General features: G+C 38.5%; 1 protein-coding gene and 1 non-coding gene across 3 annotated transcripts in view; one reads left to right on the forward strand and one right to left on the reverse strand.

Moving 5' to 3' along the window:
- Positions 1-18,014, reverse strand: part of LOC122616297 (serine/threonine-protein kinase NLK) — a 64,337-nt gene that overhangs the window by 16,370 nt on the left and 29,953 nt on the right. The window lies entirely within an intron of this gene.
- Positions 6,448-6,520, forward strand: Trnaa-agc. The gene has a single exon. It is a non-coding gene; the product is annotated as a tRNA-Ala (tRNA).

Genomic DNA, 18,014 nt, shown 5'->3' on the forward strand with positions numbered 1-18,014 from the left:
TCCTCGTTTCTTCGTTGTTGCCTTTGAGCTCTTGGCCATATTTCACTTTAATGCCCAAGAAACTGCTGCTTTGCGCAGACTTTTTGGGGCGGAATGGCATGAAAAACGACAACAGAGCCCCAAATTGCCAACGACATTTAATGAAATATTCTCGTACATACATACATATATACGAAAGTTAGGCGGCGGAGTTGGCCACAGTCACTGTCATAATTTTATAATTTTCTGCGTAATTGTTTTGGGAAGAAGTGAAATTGTTTGACATGAACTCGTGCCTCAGTTGCTGGCAAAAGATTGTGACCTAATTGATGATATAGAAACTCTTAGATTTTAATTATTACTTATCCTGTTTTGTTTGCTAAACTATTTACCCTCATGCTGTTGCTAATGGCTTACCTAAAATGAGAAGAACAAATAAAAGAAAATTAGTGCTGCTTTTAATCGTTAATGTTATATATTAAAAGGTGTTAATTTGCTTCCCGATTTTTGTTATTAATTCACACTTTATAGTTGATAAACTTTAGCATAAATTATATTTTTGTTTAGCTTCCCAAAATATTCCTGTATTTATTCAAAGATCGCAAGATGCCAAAAAACCAAACTTAAACTTGTCGTAACCAATTATGTAAAAATCTGTTGGAAATTGAAATTCAATGTTGGCTTTTCCGCGCTGCCATCCTCCCTCCATCTCTGCTCCATCTGGCCAGATTGATTATGACATTTTCCTTCAGCCACGTTTTCCAGCTTCTGACGCAAATGCGCCTCAACATATGCAACGAGTGTTTTATGTAATGGAAAATTACCAAAGTGCCAGAGACAAACAAAAAAGCGAACCAAATCGGCGCCAGATAGAAGAAACAAGTTTGCGGCACATGCATTTGACACATGGCGATGGGTGGAAAGGAAAAACTTTCAACGCCACCCTCGGCCTCTGGTGGGTGGATACAAAAATAACAATAATAATGATGATGATGCTCTGCTGATACTGATGATGATGATGACGACGTTGTGTCCTTGAATCATCACAGCAGCCGAAATGTTGGAACAAACGCGTGTTGGGCGCCCAGGCAAAATCGCTACGTTTCATTTCATTTCGTTACGTTACGTTTTTGTGCGGATTTGTACGCAAACAATGGAGCGTTTGTGGTCCTGCTCCTGAAATGCCCAAAAATAGCCGAGAAGGACCCCAAAGGCAAAACAGTAGCCGCAAGTCTGTGCTGCCCCAACTGCCACGCCCACAACTCCACCCAAATATGGGCTGATTGGACTGCTAATGGGTAACAATGGGTGGATTGATTATATGAACTCTAAATATTTTTACAGATTTATTTAGTTGCTTAAGCGCAATGTTTTTTGCCTTTTTATTGGTTTATATTTTTTAATTTCGAGTAACTAAAATTGTTTCCAGGGTAATTTCGATGTGCAAAAAGCATATACTCCTAATGACATTCCCTTTTTCCTTTGTTGTCGCTTCATACTTAAGACCGTCATCAGCATTTCTCATGGATTTTCCACTCGACCCGCGCCTCCTTCCTTCCCGCCCAGTAATTTTGCCTGGTCGAGCGATTTCTTGTTGTGCCTCGCATGTTTAATTTAGCCCGGCTCCACTTTCTCCCATTCTCCATTCTAAATTCTCCATTTCTCCCATTTTGAGCAGAACCCACAGCTTCCTGGCTGCCCAAACACACAGGCATGTTTGTTTGTTTAGCCAAGGCCGAAAAAGGTCCCGACAACCGAGCTGGGGATTCTGGATGCTGCTCCACAGCGAGGACTGACCGCCCACGGGGCTCTTCGGGTTACTTTTAAATTAATTATGCGCTTAATTGTCTAATTATTGCACAGCAACAAACAGAAACAGGGTCAGATGATGATGGGGAGTGGGGGACCGATAGTTTGCCTCGGGAACTCAGGCTGTTCATTTTGGGCCGACAAAGTAAGACTATAGTTTTTTGAAAAAACTTTTTGTTTTTCCGGTAAAAAAAACGTGTAAGCTAAATGAGATTAACCCTGCTTTTACAATTATTCTAAAGTTAATATTATTCTATAAAGCTTTAAACATTCTCTCAATCTCATTAGATCGTATTAACACCCTCTCCCTAAAATATTTAATTTATGAAACCCGTCCTTTGACTTTATCCCATTTAAGGGAATAAAACAAGAACCATTTAATGGAATAAAACAAGAACCAGTTAATGGAATAAAACAGGACTTCTACTACAGGATAAACATATAATTTCAGGCTATTTATACTTAGCGCCTGGCTAAGCTTTTAAGGCAATTCATTTGGCCTTTTCACCTGCGAAAAACCTTTGCCTTGCATTATTTTCATTTTGGCTCTCACAAAAGCACGCATGAAAGTTGAGGCAAAAGATTTTCCAAACAAAAGTTCAAGGTAATGCCGCTTATTCTTTTTATGCTTGGCAGGAAAATGTATAAATTTCCACCGCCGACCGCTCATTAAAAAGGGTGGAAAAATGTAATAAAAGATGAAGAAGCAAACAAAAAAAGAGAAATTTGCAAGAATAGTAGGGAAAAAATTCTTGTGGCGTCTGTGAATAATTTGTTAAAATTAAGCCCAGCCCAAGGGCGTGGCGAACACTCTCTAATGATATATACCGTTGCAACAGTGGGCGCCTTTGGGGGGTTGGGGGGTTGGGAAATGAGCCTTGCCGTGGGTGACATAAAAATATTATAAATGTAAATGGCGAACGTCGTCGTCTCCGTTGCCGGGCACATTTCTCATGTGAGCGCAAGAAAACAAAGGACTCTTGGCCAGGTTGGGGGAGTTGGCAACGTGTGCGATGTAGTTACTCCAAGGCTGACAAGCAGACAAAGCGACGTCGTGGCAAAGGGAATTGCAAGTACGGCAGCACTTGGATTATGCGAAACGGGTCCAAGCAGATTAAGTACTCGAGTGTGCAGCATAAAAGTAATTTTGAGTAATTTTATAATTTGGAAAAAAAAATTATAATTATATTTGTTGACCGAAAATTAGTCATATAAACATATATCTCTTGAATATATTACAAAAACCACTTAAAACTTGTTTGTAGAATTTGCGTGCATATTTTACTAGCAAGAAATCTTGACAATGATTTATGTACAGCAACACAAAGTCATATACATTTTCATTTATATACCGCATATACGCATTAAAACAAATATTTCATGCGCTATCAAAACACGGCACAAATTCAATATTCCCTTTACGATTTTTTCTTCATATCATAAACAGAAAAGGAAAAAATGTGTAGCCGACTTTCTCGCGTCACGTTGTTTAAGCTTGTGTGTGTGCCTGCGTGAGTATGAGTGCGCCTGTGTGTGTGTGTGTGTGTGTGTGTGCGTTTCAGGTGGAGCGTGTGCCATAAGCATGACAAGCTGTCATTGTTTTTTGTGCCACGTCCTTGTTTCCAGAGGCCCCTGCTCCTGCACCATACATACTTTTTTTTGATCCTTTCTCTCACGACTTTATTCCTCTCAACAAGTTGCTCATACGCCACGTTGTACTAATAAGTTAATAGCTCCACTCGCGCGTTTCTTTCACTCCTTCCTCCTTCGCTCTCTTCACTCTTGACAAAGTGGAAGAAAGCGCCGAAATAAAATAGGATTTTGTACGTGTCGGAGAAAGTTATAACAATGGGGCAGGTTCAAGTGTGGCACAAAATATATTGCATGAATTGCTGAATTGCTGAAGTCATGGAAAGTGATGGTGGGTGGCAAATCGGGGCCAAGAAGGCTGGTAATAATCAAAAGATTTCCCAAAGCCAGCGCAACCGACAGCTCAAGGTCCTGGGGTTCTTTTGTTTGGGCTCTCGCCTCAGTATCCTTTGCATCCTCTGCCCTAATCCAACCCTATCATTGATGGGCGACGCTCTAATAAATTTCAATACTCGACGGACAAACAATGCCAAACGAACGATTTGAATGAAGTTGCCACTTTATCGCAAGGCGCACACATAAGAGTATATATATTATATAGCCATTGCATAGGCATTATCCCAGCAGCAAGCCCACAAGGACCATCGGTCTGAAAGGCCGTTCGCTGTTGATAAGCCACGTTACGATTTATCCTTTATCCTTTTGACTTGAGGTAGGTCCTACGTAACATGTTACAGTATCTCACGCTTCGCTATTCCTCTCGTTTGTATCTTCTATCAATAATTTATGAAACGCTTTTCATATTTATGACAGACACGCGTGCAAATGTGAGAATTTGAAACGAAAAGGATGTTCAACGTGCCCGACTTAAATCTATCAAAACCCTTCTTTTCGCTCTTCTAAGAATTAATTCAGTCATTTATCAAAGTCCCGCTTTAATGCATTAGACACAAGGACACGCTCGGATTTTATTATGAATTTAGCACGCTATTTGCGCTATTTTAATAGACAAATGATGGCCATTTAATGGTAATTGCCGGTTATAATAAAGTCCCTCCTTTAGAAAAAGCAATCTAGGTCTCAAATCACGGTTCATTTAAAGTCCAACTATTTTTTAATGAAACAGAAGTTTACACACTACAAGTAATAAATTTATTTTCGGAAAATTTCTTAGATTTTGGTTCACCTCTTTTTCCTTTTGCAGAAACGCGTTTCCTGTAAACTGACCCGCTTTGCTGACCATTTTACTCAGCCTATTAACCCCTAACTGACCTTATTACACATATTTGTAAGGCTAAAAATATATAAATATTTTTTCCCATTTCTCATTGCTACTGATGACATTCATTCTGGCACGCGATGTCAATTAGCATTCCCAGTTGAAATATGCCTGATAGTCGGAAAAACAAAGTTGGAATAATGACGCTTGATAAACCGCGAAGTCGTGTGAACTCATAGCGTTGGAATTCTGTGAAACATGTGAGAAATATTTCCCCAGTACCTTTTGCATTTTTGGTGTTGCACCACCACCTGCATGACATGTCCGAAAAGTCGGAAAATTTACGCGCCCGGTAATTGACAAAGGCTTGTGGGTTTTGCAAATGGCGAGACTTACTTGCTTGGTTGGGCGCCATCTGGGACTACTGTGCGTATGCGTAATATGAGCCACAAAGGGGACACAAAGGAGGAAAATGGGAACACAGGAGCGATAGACCACAAATCTTAAATGTCAAATGGTTTGAGTGGCATTTGTATTGATTAGTAAATGCGATTAATCATGACTTTTGTGTATGCGGTGTGTGTTGTGTGTATGCTGGGTGTAGCATGTGGCATGTCGCATACGAGCCGAGGCACAAAAATAATGTTACACAAGATAAATCTCCCCATTGGATCCCCTGAAATTCCTTTAATTTGGTCACATCTGTTGTTTGTTGCCTTAATCAAGCAAATGTTTTCATCAAAAACCGCATAAAGCCAATTTGCCTTCGGGATATCAAGCTACAGTATACATTCTTAACTGTGGGCACTTTGTTTGAAGAAAAGGTCGTATACTTGGAATTTTGGAATCATCACACTGAAACGAATACCTTAGCAAAATGACTATACATTTCATTAAGTTGCGCCTTTTTATCCGAACTATTATACTTTTCATTAAGTTGAGAGTGCACTGTAACTGGTCGCCTCCTGTTGTTTTTCATGGTTTATTCCTGCAACACCATCTTGATTAGCCATCGATAATGACGTCAAAGTGACCCATATAGAGCGCCGAGACTAAAAAGTTTCATTCCAATATTAAAAGTAAATGTCCAACAGCTGCTGCACATAGTTAACTATACACACAACAGCTGGCAGACAGTGGGCAAGTGGAGTGAGGTGGCGAGATATGCAAAGAAAGAGATGGAATTATTGGGAGAAAACAGAGACAGCAGCAACAAAAACACGTTCGACACGTTCAGCGAAACTGAAACTGAAACTAAGCAGCAAGTAGTGACCCAAATACGCTCAACAAATATTATAATAGGCCCACACTCATCTTCAGATCCATTTCGCTATCTCTTTTCCGTCTTATATGATTTTCCGGCTTATGCGCTTCCATACCTAATTAGCCTGTAATAGGGCACTTTCCAAATGACGCAATAAATTTGCTTTTCGTTTTGGCCAATTAATTAGCCAATCATAAATGTAAGGCAAGACTTTGGCCCAGCTAATCAATTCACGTAAGTAGAGCGAGATTAAATGCATAGTTATGCCACCAAGGGAAATTGGCGATTGACGAGTTACAAAAATGGTGTAATGGGGCACCAAAATCAGTGCAAACAAGTTGGGGAAGTGAAAAAATGCATAAGAGTGTCAAGTTCAGAAAGCTTTTGTCCGCTTTTTCATCAGCTGACTGAGCATTTTCTTGCTTATTTATAGATAAGCCCGCAAAGTAAAGCAAACAAAACTATAGAAATGAAATCGAATTCAACCGCCCGCCCGATCGCCACAACAACAACTTCTTGTATAGCTTCTGCACACGCCATAGTTTTCGTTTGCTTTTGAATTGGCTAAGCACGTGTGCCTTTATACGGGGATGTAGCTCAGATGGTAGAGCGCTCGCTTAGCATGTGAGAGGTACGGGGATCGATGCCCCGCATCTCCAGGTGACAATCTTTTTTTTTATGCTTTTAGTAATGATTTTGTTTTCTTAATCCAATGAAATACTTATTACTATACTTATGAAATACTTATTATTATTTTAATGCAGATAATAAACGTCGACCCGTTATACAATTAAGCGCTAATGAATGTAAAATTTGATAGTTTCAAATTGCTTTGGTATTTGTCTTAAATTTAAATAAACTGTATTGGCTCTGCATTATTGCAATGTTTAAACTTTAAAGGCATTTTCAGAACACTGTGCTGTTCGGTGAAAATCAAGAAAACCGCATTTCATTGAAGAGTTCTCAGTATTCCCAGCACTTGAGTCAAGGACAAAAGGCCTTAAAATGGACGCACTGCAGCATTAAAAACAAGAAAAATAAAAGGAATAAAACAAAATTGAACGGCGAAAAAAAATGTCGAGATAAAAAGCAGTGAAAAAAGCAACGGAAAAAGAGAAATCACGAATGCGTCATAAAAACTTTGCACATCAATGCGCTGCGCGGAAAAGGGCGGCGGCGGAGGGCGTGGCAGGCTCATAGATAGCGGATGGGGGCCATCAGCAGCCACTTTTGAGCCAAGCATCTAGCCAACAAAGTCCTGGGCACAGAAAAAAATACGCGATTACAAACAGTGGCAGTAAAATTAATAGCAATGAAATATCTTCAAGCAAATCATTTGAAATCATAGGCACTAAAAACAGATCTTATTTTCCTATAATGTTTTCTATAATAGAAAATATATTTATCTTTTCCATTAACCCGCATTCGTTAACAATATTCAAAGTTTAATAAATTATGCACATCTGATTAAGAAAACATGCAGCATATATTATTTTGCGCAACAATGTAACGGCATGATTTGAAAGCCTATAATTACGACCTCAATTGTACAAGTGTGTTATATAAATAAAAAAGAATTCGCTGCTGCCGTTTGGACCAAGATGCGAGGAGCGCAAGCACTTGAAAATCCAGCAAAAAGTGAGCAAGACGAGGGGAGGTGAAGTGCAGAGGAGTGGAGTGGAGTGAAGTGGGCTCGGATCCGTTCTGAAGGGTAACTGACCAAAATGGTTTGGGTCAGGCCGAGGAGAGAACGTTTTTATTGCAATTTCTGGCTGGCTGGCTGGTTGGCTGGCAGGAAGGTAGGCCTGCTGGTTCAGCAGCCGCTATATGCGTGCTGTATGGCCGGCAGCCTCATTTGTTGATGGATTAGTCAAAGAGCAGCCACAGGGACAATGCGATGGGCAGAGGGGAGGGAGCCTGACTGCACAGGGTAAGGGTGGGGGGGAAGAGCAGGAGCATTTCCTCATTTGCCTGTGGCAATGCAATTTTACTGCTGCAGTTGTGCGGCTCCTGCAGTGCATTTTGGCCCCGGCAAACGGGCCAAGGAGCCTGGCCACATTTTTGCTGCTCATTTTGGCATCATTAAAGCCTTCAGTTACCGCATTTTTCTCCTCCTGCTCCTTCTTCTTTTTGTCTCCTTTTTCCCGGCACGCACAGCACAAAATTTTGATTGATGATTGAATGCAATAGCAACAGCAGCAGCAGCAGCTACAACATCTGATGAGCAACAGCTGCTTAATGATTGAGCGAACGGCAAAGAGGAAGCCAACTTCAAATTGTTGTAAAACATCTTGAAATACGCTTTAAGCTCATTACACGTAAGTTATCAAACTTTAATCAACGTTGAGTCATGCCTAAAAAAACTTTTTGAACTACATGACTCACTCACAGAACTACAACTTTTTGGAACAAAAATGGGAAATACTTAATTTAGGTCAGCTAAATTAGGAATTAAACACACTCTCATTAAAACTTTATGGACTTTAAATGTCGATCACAATGAAAGGTGTGCGTTAAGCTATACAGATGTATAAGAACTTTTAAGTTAAAAGATTTTTAGAGCATTATTTAAATAACAAAAATTCACCAGAAATTGCAATAAAAACCTTGTTTTTGTATTTAACATTTATCTGGAAAAAATTATCACAATTCAGAAACCTTGAGGCGTAACAACCCACGCATTCATGTTTATATTCTTTCATTTTTTTTTATTTTGGTCTATGCCGTTGGCATTGTTTTGATGTAACTTTTTTTCCAGAAATGTATTTTGATTTTCGTATGCTTCGGGTGAATTTCATTGTTTCAGTCAGCATTTAACCTAAAGGCGTTTTCGTATTTGCATTGGCAGCATAAAAAAGATTCAATCTAAATGTTTTTGGAATTCAGAACACAATAACTACGCAGGTATTTTATTAGCTTTTGATTTTTAATTTATTTGCTGTAGATATTTTTACCTTTGGCACTTTGCCTCTTTAAATTGACCTCCCTTTGGGGGAATTAACCTTTTTGACATTCATCGCTGACGTTAATTACTTTGGATGCCTTCACCTGGCTTAACGTGTTTTATTTATTTAATTTTCTCTTTGGCATTTCCTTTTATTTGACACACACACACAATCTCAATGAATTTTTAATGTTAATTTATATGGTTTATTTTAAATGTATACATTTTTAAGCAAATGAATTCGATCTTGCAGTTTAATACTGTAGTGCTGCACTTTGCTTGACCGATTGTGTGGAAATTTTTGTGTAACTTTTCTTTCGGGTTTTTCTTTTCAAGATTTCGGCATTTAACAACCAAAATGTTGCCTTTTGTGGTTGTTGTTTGGCAACACACAACGAAATTTGGTAATCGGTTTAGGCTGAAAGCAATTTGGCAACTGCATTTCGAAGCGATTTGAGTGGGTTTCTTGGCTTGGAAAATATTAGTATTAGCATATGTTTCGAACAAGCATTTGTTGAACAAATGTTTCCTATCTCTATTCAAATGAAGGAAAAAGCCAATTATCTTGATTAATCACTCGATTTGGGCGTGTTATGAATGTGAGTCAGCTCATGTTGCAGGTGACGCAATATTAGCGCATTCCCCTTGGCCTCTTGAACTTGGCACTATCAGATTAAAGTGGGATGGAATTCAGATTAGGTTTCCCAGTTTAGTTTCTCACATAAATTGCAATTAAATACGACTGTCCTATCAGAAATTCAGTTCCATCGATGAGCAATAATTTATCCGCAAATCCATAATGGAGAATACAAAATAAGCTTGATCTGCTATCTCTAACCATTTAGGTGCCATCAGTTTTGGCCAAATATTATTGTTGCTTTAACCTCAGTGTGTGTGTTTAAAAAATAGTCATCGCAGGGACAGTTGACCACTTTCCCACACCAAAAAAAAAAAAAAAAACTGGAAAAGATGTCACAACAAAATCAACTAAAAACGAGGAAGCGACGCGCGGCAGACACAAAACATGTTTAAAAATGCATAAATTAAGGAGGGCGGGCAGTAAAGAAAAAAAAAAGAAATAAAAACAATGAAAAAGCGGCAGCAAAGCCAAATGCAAATCAGCATTGAGGCCAAAGCGAAAAAAGGAGGGCAGCCATGGGAGCTGGTGGGCGTGTTAATTACACACACTGGGACACACTGCACTGCCTGCAAGAACTTTTCATACAGGAAAAAAAAAAAACCCTAAAAATACATTTTTAAAAATAACATATGCTGTAGTTATTTTTAACATTGCGAATCTATTTCAGATATAAATTAAATAACAAGAGCACAGCTTTTTATACAAAAAAGATAGAAAAATGCGCAACATTTAATCAAAACCCACTGTGCATTAGCATAAAAAAATAGCGCAAATTGGCAAAGCCGCAGAATTTGTATTGTATTTTCTTTTGGACCCAGTTTACGCCATATTCTGGTATAAAGTTAAAAACCAGGTGCGTTGTTACCAATGTGTGTGTGTGTGGGTGTGCGAATTTGGAAATGCATTGGCAAGCGGAAATGTCAAGCACAACACAAAATGCAAATGCAGAAAAAAGTCAGCAAAACAACACACACAAAAAAAAAAAACTAACTAAAAGAAAAACCCCAAGAAAACGAGAAACAAAACCTCAAACAGCTGATGGTGACGATTCAAAAGGCATCGCTGCTTTTGTGTGGTTTAATGACCTTGCCCAAGTTGTGCTCACCTCTCTCGCTCGCGCCCGTTGTAAACGGAAGGAGGGGGGACTTTGGGGGGTGGGGGCCTTTGGTATTTGCTCCCCTGCCAAGCTGACGCCATGTGGTCGCTAATGCGCGAGGGAGAGGGGTGCACGAGCGGGAAAGAGACAGCGTTCATGCCTAATTTTAATTTTATGCACACTTCGCACGCCTCACACTCCCATTCCCATTCCCCTTTTCATTCCGCCCCCCTTTTATAGCCCTCTCCCTCTCGCTCTTTTTATTGGCAGAACGCAGCGAATTTTATTTTTAAACTATTAAAAATTGTATCGGCCAGAGAATTGTGTCAAGTGTAAATTGAATACATTGTCGGTCGCCTCTTTTATTTAAAGATATGATAAAATTAAACAACAAAATTCGCATGTAGGCGTCAACTCGTCTTCTCTCGGTTTTTATTTTTTGGCTGTTGTTTATAGAAAAGCATAAAATTCGCATCAAATCGATATCATAAAAAAAGCTAATTTAAAAATCGGTAAAACAGGGTGACTAGAACTCGCCATGTTATGCGAAATATCTATATGTTCCCAGACATTATTGCTAATTTATGACCCTAAAAACATACAAATTTACACACAAAACGTCCTAAGAAAGTCAATGACATGTGAGGGGGAGGCAGGTATTATATCTTTTGGTGTGGGAAACGACTTAAATGAAAGGAAATGAAATGAAATGAAATGGCACTGGCACTGGCGAAATGTGTGGAAAATGTGACGCTGAAAGTGGATTCATTATGTCGCAACCTGGCAACAGAAATTTGAAGAGGAAACTTGGCGATAGCAAGGCCTTCACTAATTATGATGTAAGGAAAAGAGATTAAAAGCTATAGAATGGTAGCACATTTTGTGCGTAGACTTTAAGACTAAACATGTCAAAAACTAGACAAATTACTTATGGAAAAATCGATAAAGAATATACATATCTATATCCTAAAACGTATGGAATACAGAAATGCAAAAGTTTCAAATATTTTTAAAGTCCCAATAACCGAATCAGTCTGAAGTAAATTTAAAATTGGCACACAACTGATTTTATGACATCAAATGCGGCGCTAATTGATTAGAAACCTTTCAAGTTCAATGGCTTTTGGGCCAGCGAGTTCTTATCACAAGTTTTTTTATTTCGTTTTTTCCCCTACTTATACAATGTTATCATCAAATCAAAAACCTTTCAGAATCACAAGCAATTCCGTGAAATTGAAGTGAACTTAATCAGTGGCAATTCCAGTGGCATTTAAAATTCTATCTATTCCTTCTTCTTTAAATCTTTGGCGATCAACGTGATCAGCATTTAACATTTATAATACGTCAAGCTTTTGTTCCCTTTTTTTTTAATGTTTTATTCCCTATTTAATGAATCTATCTTATCTGCAGCACGCAGTTACGTTTACTTTATTCCCTTCCTAGTCAGAATCTAGGGCAAACAAACAATTGACTGACTGACAGCATTACGTTTATTTGTCCAACGAATGTCGGAGTGACTAATTTCATTTTGATTATTTTGTTTCAAGTGTGGATAAAGAACTTTCCGAGCAATGAACTTTGTTTTTATTGTGTATCATTTGGTTTTATCTCGAAAAATGGGGGCGGAAAAACCAGCGTTGAAAATCCAGAAAAGTGCTGCTAATGGTTTTTTGTAGGAAGGCGCGGTGTCAATTTTTTCTATCATCACGGGATTTGGATAAATAGATACGATAGTTTGATTTTTAGCTTGAAGAACCCACGCAGAGTCATAAATCAGCGGAAAATCAATAGAATGAAACATGGAAATGATCACACACAAATTAGAAACGTGACTTTCGGAGGCTCGAAAAGTGGCATGTGGAATTTTGTTCATTAAATGGTTCTTATTGTTACCGTAGACATTTAAAACCACTACACTAATCTAAACTCCAAGTTAGAAATAACGTCTATATAAATGGAAATGGGGATAAGAAAAACGCAAATTGCGAGATCTAAATGCTAACCTTCACAAAACAAATCTTCAGAATAAGAAATAAAATCTCTCTTCATGTCCCGTGTTTTTTTTCTGCTTTCTTCATTTCCCAGGGCGGCCTTTGTCATTTATTTCTTTTTTTTTAAGAATCTAGGTACAGTATTCTTTACCAACGTCATCTACACATTATAATCTCGGAAAATCTACCTTAGTGCTTCCATTTTTCTAGAACGTAGCTTCATTTTCTTTCAGCCTTGTTTTTGCTGCGATAACCTATATATTTGTTAAATGCTTGTTGTGTCCCTAAATCATCACTTACATAGAAGGAGGGGTCCTAAGTATTATAAAATACAAAATATGGCCCACGCCATATGTACTTCTCCGAATAATTATTGCGTCCAATTATCAAAGCCAATTAAACAAAGGCGTGCTATTTGGCTGCCTGAAAGGGCTTGAGTACTTGCCGCTGTAATCAAAAGTTACGTGCAGCTGTTTCCATTCTCATACAAATTATTTTCAATGAAACCGTTCCACATGAAAACTCGTTCCAGCCAAATTTTCCAATTGAAATTTTCCCGTTGAGCCCAAAAATAAACTTACCCCAGCCCAGACGAAGGAAATACAAAAAAGAGCGACAGATAACACGTATTTTTGCTTACCTGCAATGAAAATGAAAGAGGGGGGAAATTAATCAATAAATATATATCTTTCATGGACGTTTATTACTAAAGTAGAGCTAAGTAAAGCCGACAACATTTTCAGCATTTTATTTGGCAACAAATCATTTTGCAAGTGTCATAAATAATCCACATACTCGATTCCAACCAAGAGCCGAGTGAGTTTGAGTTTGAGTTTTAAGACTATCTTAAAGACCGAGACAGACAAGTGCAGGTTGGTTCATAATTTATGCAACTATATTATGATTTTTCCTTCCTATTTGTTGTTGTTTTTCGTTTTTAAGCAAGGGAAACCAGTTCTTCAAAAAGAAGTCCATTAAATATTGGAAAATATGTGAATCGTTAGTTCGGTTTTATCCAGAGTTATGTGGAAGTTTAAGAAGATAAAGTCGGTGGAAGTGCGGTGTTTTTAATTTAGTTACAAAAAAGCAATAATTGCCTGATTTCAATTTACCAATCTATTAAAAAGTATTGTATATGTGAAGCCTGATGACATTATTTCCCAGCTCAGTAGAGTGTAAAATTAAGTTATCCACTCCCACGCAACATGCTACTCGTATGGCAAAACTCATCAATTAAGCCGCGAAAAGCATTCAAGTGACAGCTAACAAATAAAATGCATTTACCAAATCAACTTTTGCAGCCAGAGCAGCCAGAGCAGCAGCGACGACAATAAAACTGTACGAAGTGAATTAAGAAATCGATAAATCGAAAAAAATACTGCTTCATTTTCATTCTCATACTGGCGTGCAAAGCTTTCCTCATATCCCTGCGAATTTCGTTGATTAATTGCAAATTAGATATTTTGAGATCAATGGACAATCATCATCAAATCAAACTGATTGCAATTTGCATGCCAAATGGTCCAACTAATTAAGCTCCAGTTTTACTCAATTTGATTGGATTTCATCGGAGGCGAAAACAACAAACCAAATCGAAAGGTGGATTGACCCCGAACAAACATCAACAGCCCGCAATCAAATTTATTGCTCTTGCTGACTGTTGATTAGTTTTGATTAGGCTATGTAAAATTTTCCCACATACAAGGCAATGACTCCATTCACAGATTATTTTCAACATGCACTATTTAATGTGGTTTCACTTTAATAAATCTGTTTTGTATTATGACCAAGGCACACGAACTGACGTAATCAATAAACTTATTTTGAAAGTAAGTAAAGTCAAGTAAGCGATACAAAAACGGAAGTTTATTATTCACATTTAAACTGGTAGAAAATATAACTTCAATGTTTGCACAAGCTGAATGCCCTGGGCGGAGCATATCAAAAATAAATAAGTTTGCCGTTGAGAAGTTGGAAAAGCTGGAAAACAGGTATTCTACACGGCAACACACCTGCTTACCACCTCCACCTTCCCCCAGTTCACTCCACCTAACTGTTGATAAAAATGTTTATTACGTTTCCTGCTCCAACTATTCCGAACGCAAATGACACAAAATGACACTCTCTTGACAAACTTCGAGTCACTCGAAAAAGGGAAATTAAAGGAAACGGATGTATGCCAAAGGGTTGCAGGATTACAAACAACAATTAGACGATAAGGAAACATAATTGTAGCTAGGGGCTTAGGAAACTTCCTCAAGTTAAATGCAAAGGGCAATGGGAACGCTTAGTTGATGAAAAGGAAATGAAGGATTTCATTAAAAGAAATGTGCACAAAAAGTAAACAAAACGGGAGATCTGCAAGGGGCTACAAGATAGTTGTAGCAAGTAATAAACTAATTGAAACGCTCTCTATTGAATGGGATATACATATGTAAGTAATTTTTACAGATCAGCTCCAGATGATATGAAAATAAAGGTATTTAACAATGGGAGAATATGTCCTTTTTGTGGTTTCAAGAAGAGACAAGTTTCCACTAGTTTTCCATTATGTTTTTCCGAGAAAACTGTGTTCAAACGTGCTTGGCAGCACAAAAACTATGTTCCCAAACAAATAACTTTATACCCATTTCAATGTTTTCGCTTTGCATTTACATAGAACAGGAAATCACCTGCTTAAGGTTTTTCTTTATTTCAACTTGTCAGTTTTTCCCATTTGTTTTTTCCGTCTTTTTTTTCTACATTTTCGTGGCCAAACCGCAAACGTGTTTGGCATTTAAAATCGATGCAAGAAAATGCAGCCGCAAAAGGGCGGTGGAGCGGGGGAAAATGTCCGGGGTGAGGAAGAGTAAATGCAGAAAAGAGTTGAGCAGTCGTCAGTCAACACAACTGACACGCAATAGTTACACTGAAGATAGATGGTGGAGAAGGTGGAGGGTTTGGGGGCAAGTGGCCGGAAAATAGGGAAATGCAGGGGGCACCGAGACGAGCAGCCAACTGAGAAGTTGTGGCTGATTCCTTCAGTTGTTATTGCTAGCCATGTAATTAGGCTGTTGAACAGTCGCTTTTTCTCTTTTTTTCCCCTTTTTGTGTGCATTTTTATGTTTTTTGGCTACTCACATGTTGAACAATAATTGTGTAATTTCACTTACTCCATTTGGTTGTCTACCCCAGCACATTTTCTTTACCAATAGAATAAATTTCCATTTCTCCCCCATTCGTATCTAAACCGCCGAGTTATAAATGTGGCGAAAATTTTGATAAATTCGAGAAATAAAAAAAACAAAAATACAATTTAATGGGCGGCCTTAAATCAAATGAAAACTCGTCCGAATGTGAAAAAGAACCAGTGAACCGCTGAGCGCGAAGAGAATAAAACATAAATTGCCTCGGCCACAGCAAATAAAACACATGCGGCCCCAGATAAGTGAGAAATGAGGGGAGAATATGTAACGAATATGAAACGCGGCTCTGACGCAGAGATATCAATAAGTTGCCTTTGGGGGCGACGCAACAGGGCGTATGCGTAATGTAATTTAAATTTGTACAAGCATAAAAAGAGCTCGCAGTCGAAAAAATACATACAAATAAAACGAATAAAATAAGAATCGAATGGCGAATTTAATGATTAAGCCCATCAAAAACAATCGGTAGGAAAACAAAACATGTGCACTAATATGGATTTAAAAAGGAAAAACTGAATCATTGTAGAACCTGTATTAAATAAACTTTTGAAGAATGTAGAGATTGAGTATAATAAACAAATTACAATAATTATTTCAGTGAGTAATAAATTGCAAACTTTAAGCGTGCAATTTAACTATAAAAGTGTGAAAGAAATAAATATTTTATTAACCAAGTTAGTAAGGTGAAATAACAACGTGAAATGACTTCAATTTTTATGGCAACTAAATAAACGCCTAACAACTGACCAACCTCTGCAAATATTATCACACCTTAACCCACGACGGAGCCAAGTCAGAGCCATTAAAAATACATATACCCAACAAATTAAGGAACAATAAAAACGCATAACCACATGCCCGAAAGGGGGCGTGTCCGCGGCCCAGTCAAGGCCAAGGGGGCGGTGGGTAGAGGCCACAGGTGGCACAGGGGCAAAGCCACAGAATCGCGACTCCGATACGAGTTGAATAAACCCCGACTAAAGTCAACAGCTAACCATAGAGAACTTGTTGGAGTTTATTTTTCTTTTTTTTTTATATTTTCTTCTCTGTTTAGTTTTTTGTGTCGTAAACGGATCGGAGAATCGGACTGGCAACAGTTGGACTGGACAGGCCTAAAGTTGATAACCTTGAGAGCATTTTCATGCGAAAGTTCAATGAATTTTTAGTTTCTACTTCCATGCAGAGCGAGGGAGACAGGGAGTGAGGGGGGTAGGGCGAAACTCACATGTGACTCCGAAGAAGTAGCCAACAAAAGCGTCTTGCCGGGGGAAAAGTGAAACAAAAACCAGACTAAACATTGTCGAATGATGCAGCACGAAACGGGGCCGGAAAGAGGCAGAAGAATGAGGCAGAAGCTGAGAACCAGTTCAGCAAACGGACTAAAAACAACAAAGATCGACGATCTGTGGGAAGTTTTGACTGCATGATACCTAGTACTAGTACCTAGTAACAATAATCAATAAATATTACTTACTTACTATATTACTAAGTGGAGAAAGGAGAGCACAATATAAGCATGCTTAGAATATGACAAGTGTGACCGTGCTCTTATTAGCCAGCGAACAGTGTGGCCTTTCTGTTTTTTGTTAAGTTTTAATAAAAAGCTTTCATTGCAAAGGGGTGCCTGAGACTTCCTAAGATTTCTATGATTACAGGGTATTAGAACTGCACGCAGGATAAAGCAAGTGCGAGTGTTAGAGGGAGAGAGCAAAGCGGAGAACGTAGAAGCGAGATAGGGAGGTGTGTGAAATCGATGCGTCGTCGAAGTCTTCGTTTTCTCCATGGTCTGTCTTCGCTTTTAGTCGAAACTCATGAAATGCACAGGAAATCAATGATTCGCTTCGGTTTCGATTACACACACACACACACACACGTAGATAGAAACTGGCCACACACACTGGCGCATATGATAGCTATTTGCAACATGTTGCCGCAACACGCACAGCATGTTGCTGAAAGCATTTGCAATAAATTAACTAAAATTACAGACAATTATTAAGCATTGATCAAGCGTATAACTTGAGCGATGATCGCTCTCTGAGTTTCGCTTTTTGGTCTTTTCTTTCTCCTTTTCTCCCTTTACCTTATTTCTTGTTGCATGTTTACATTTTTCCTTTGCCTTACTTGCATATTTATTGGGGCGTTTGTGCATTTTAATTAAGCGATTTGTCAATTGCAGAAGACTACGTGCAGTTGAGAAATGCTTCAGGGAGTCCGCTGAGAAGGAGAATTATTGATTGCGATTGGCTGGGCAAAGAGAAAATTATATAGAAGCAGCAGGATGAACAGAAGAAGAT

Source organism: Drosophila teissieri, chromosome 3L (genome assembly GCF_016746235.2).
Source record: "Drosophila teissieri strain GT53w chromosome 3L, Prin_Dtei_1.1, whole genome shotgun sequence".
Lineage (NCBI taxonomy): Eukaryota > Metazoa > Arthropoda > Insecta > Diptera > Drosophilidae > Drosophila > Drosophila teissieri.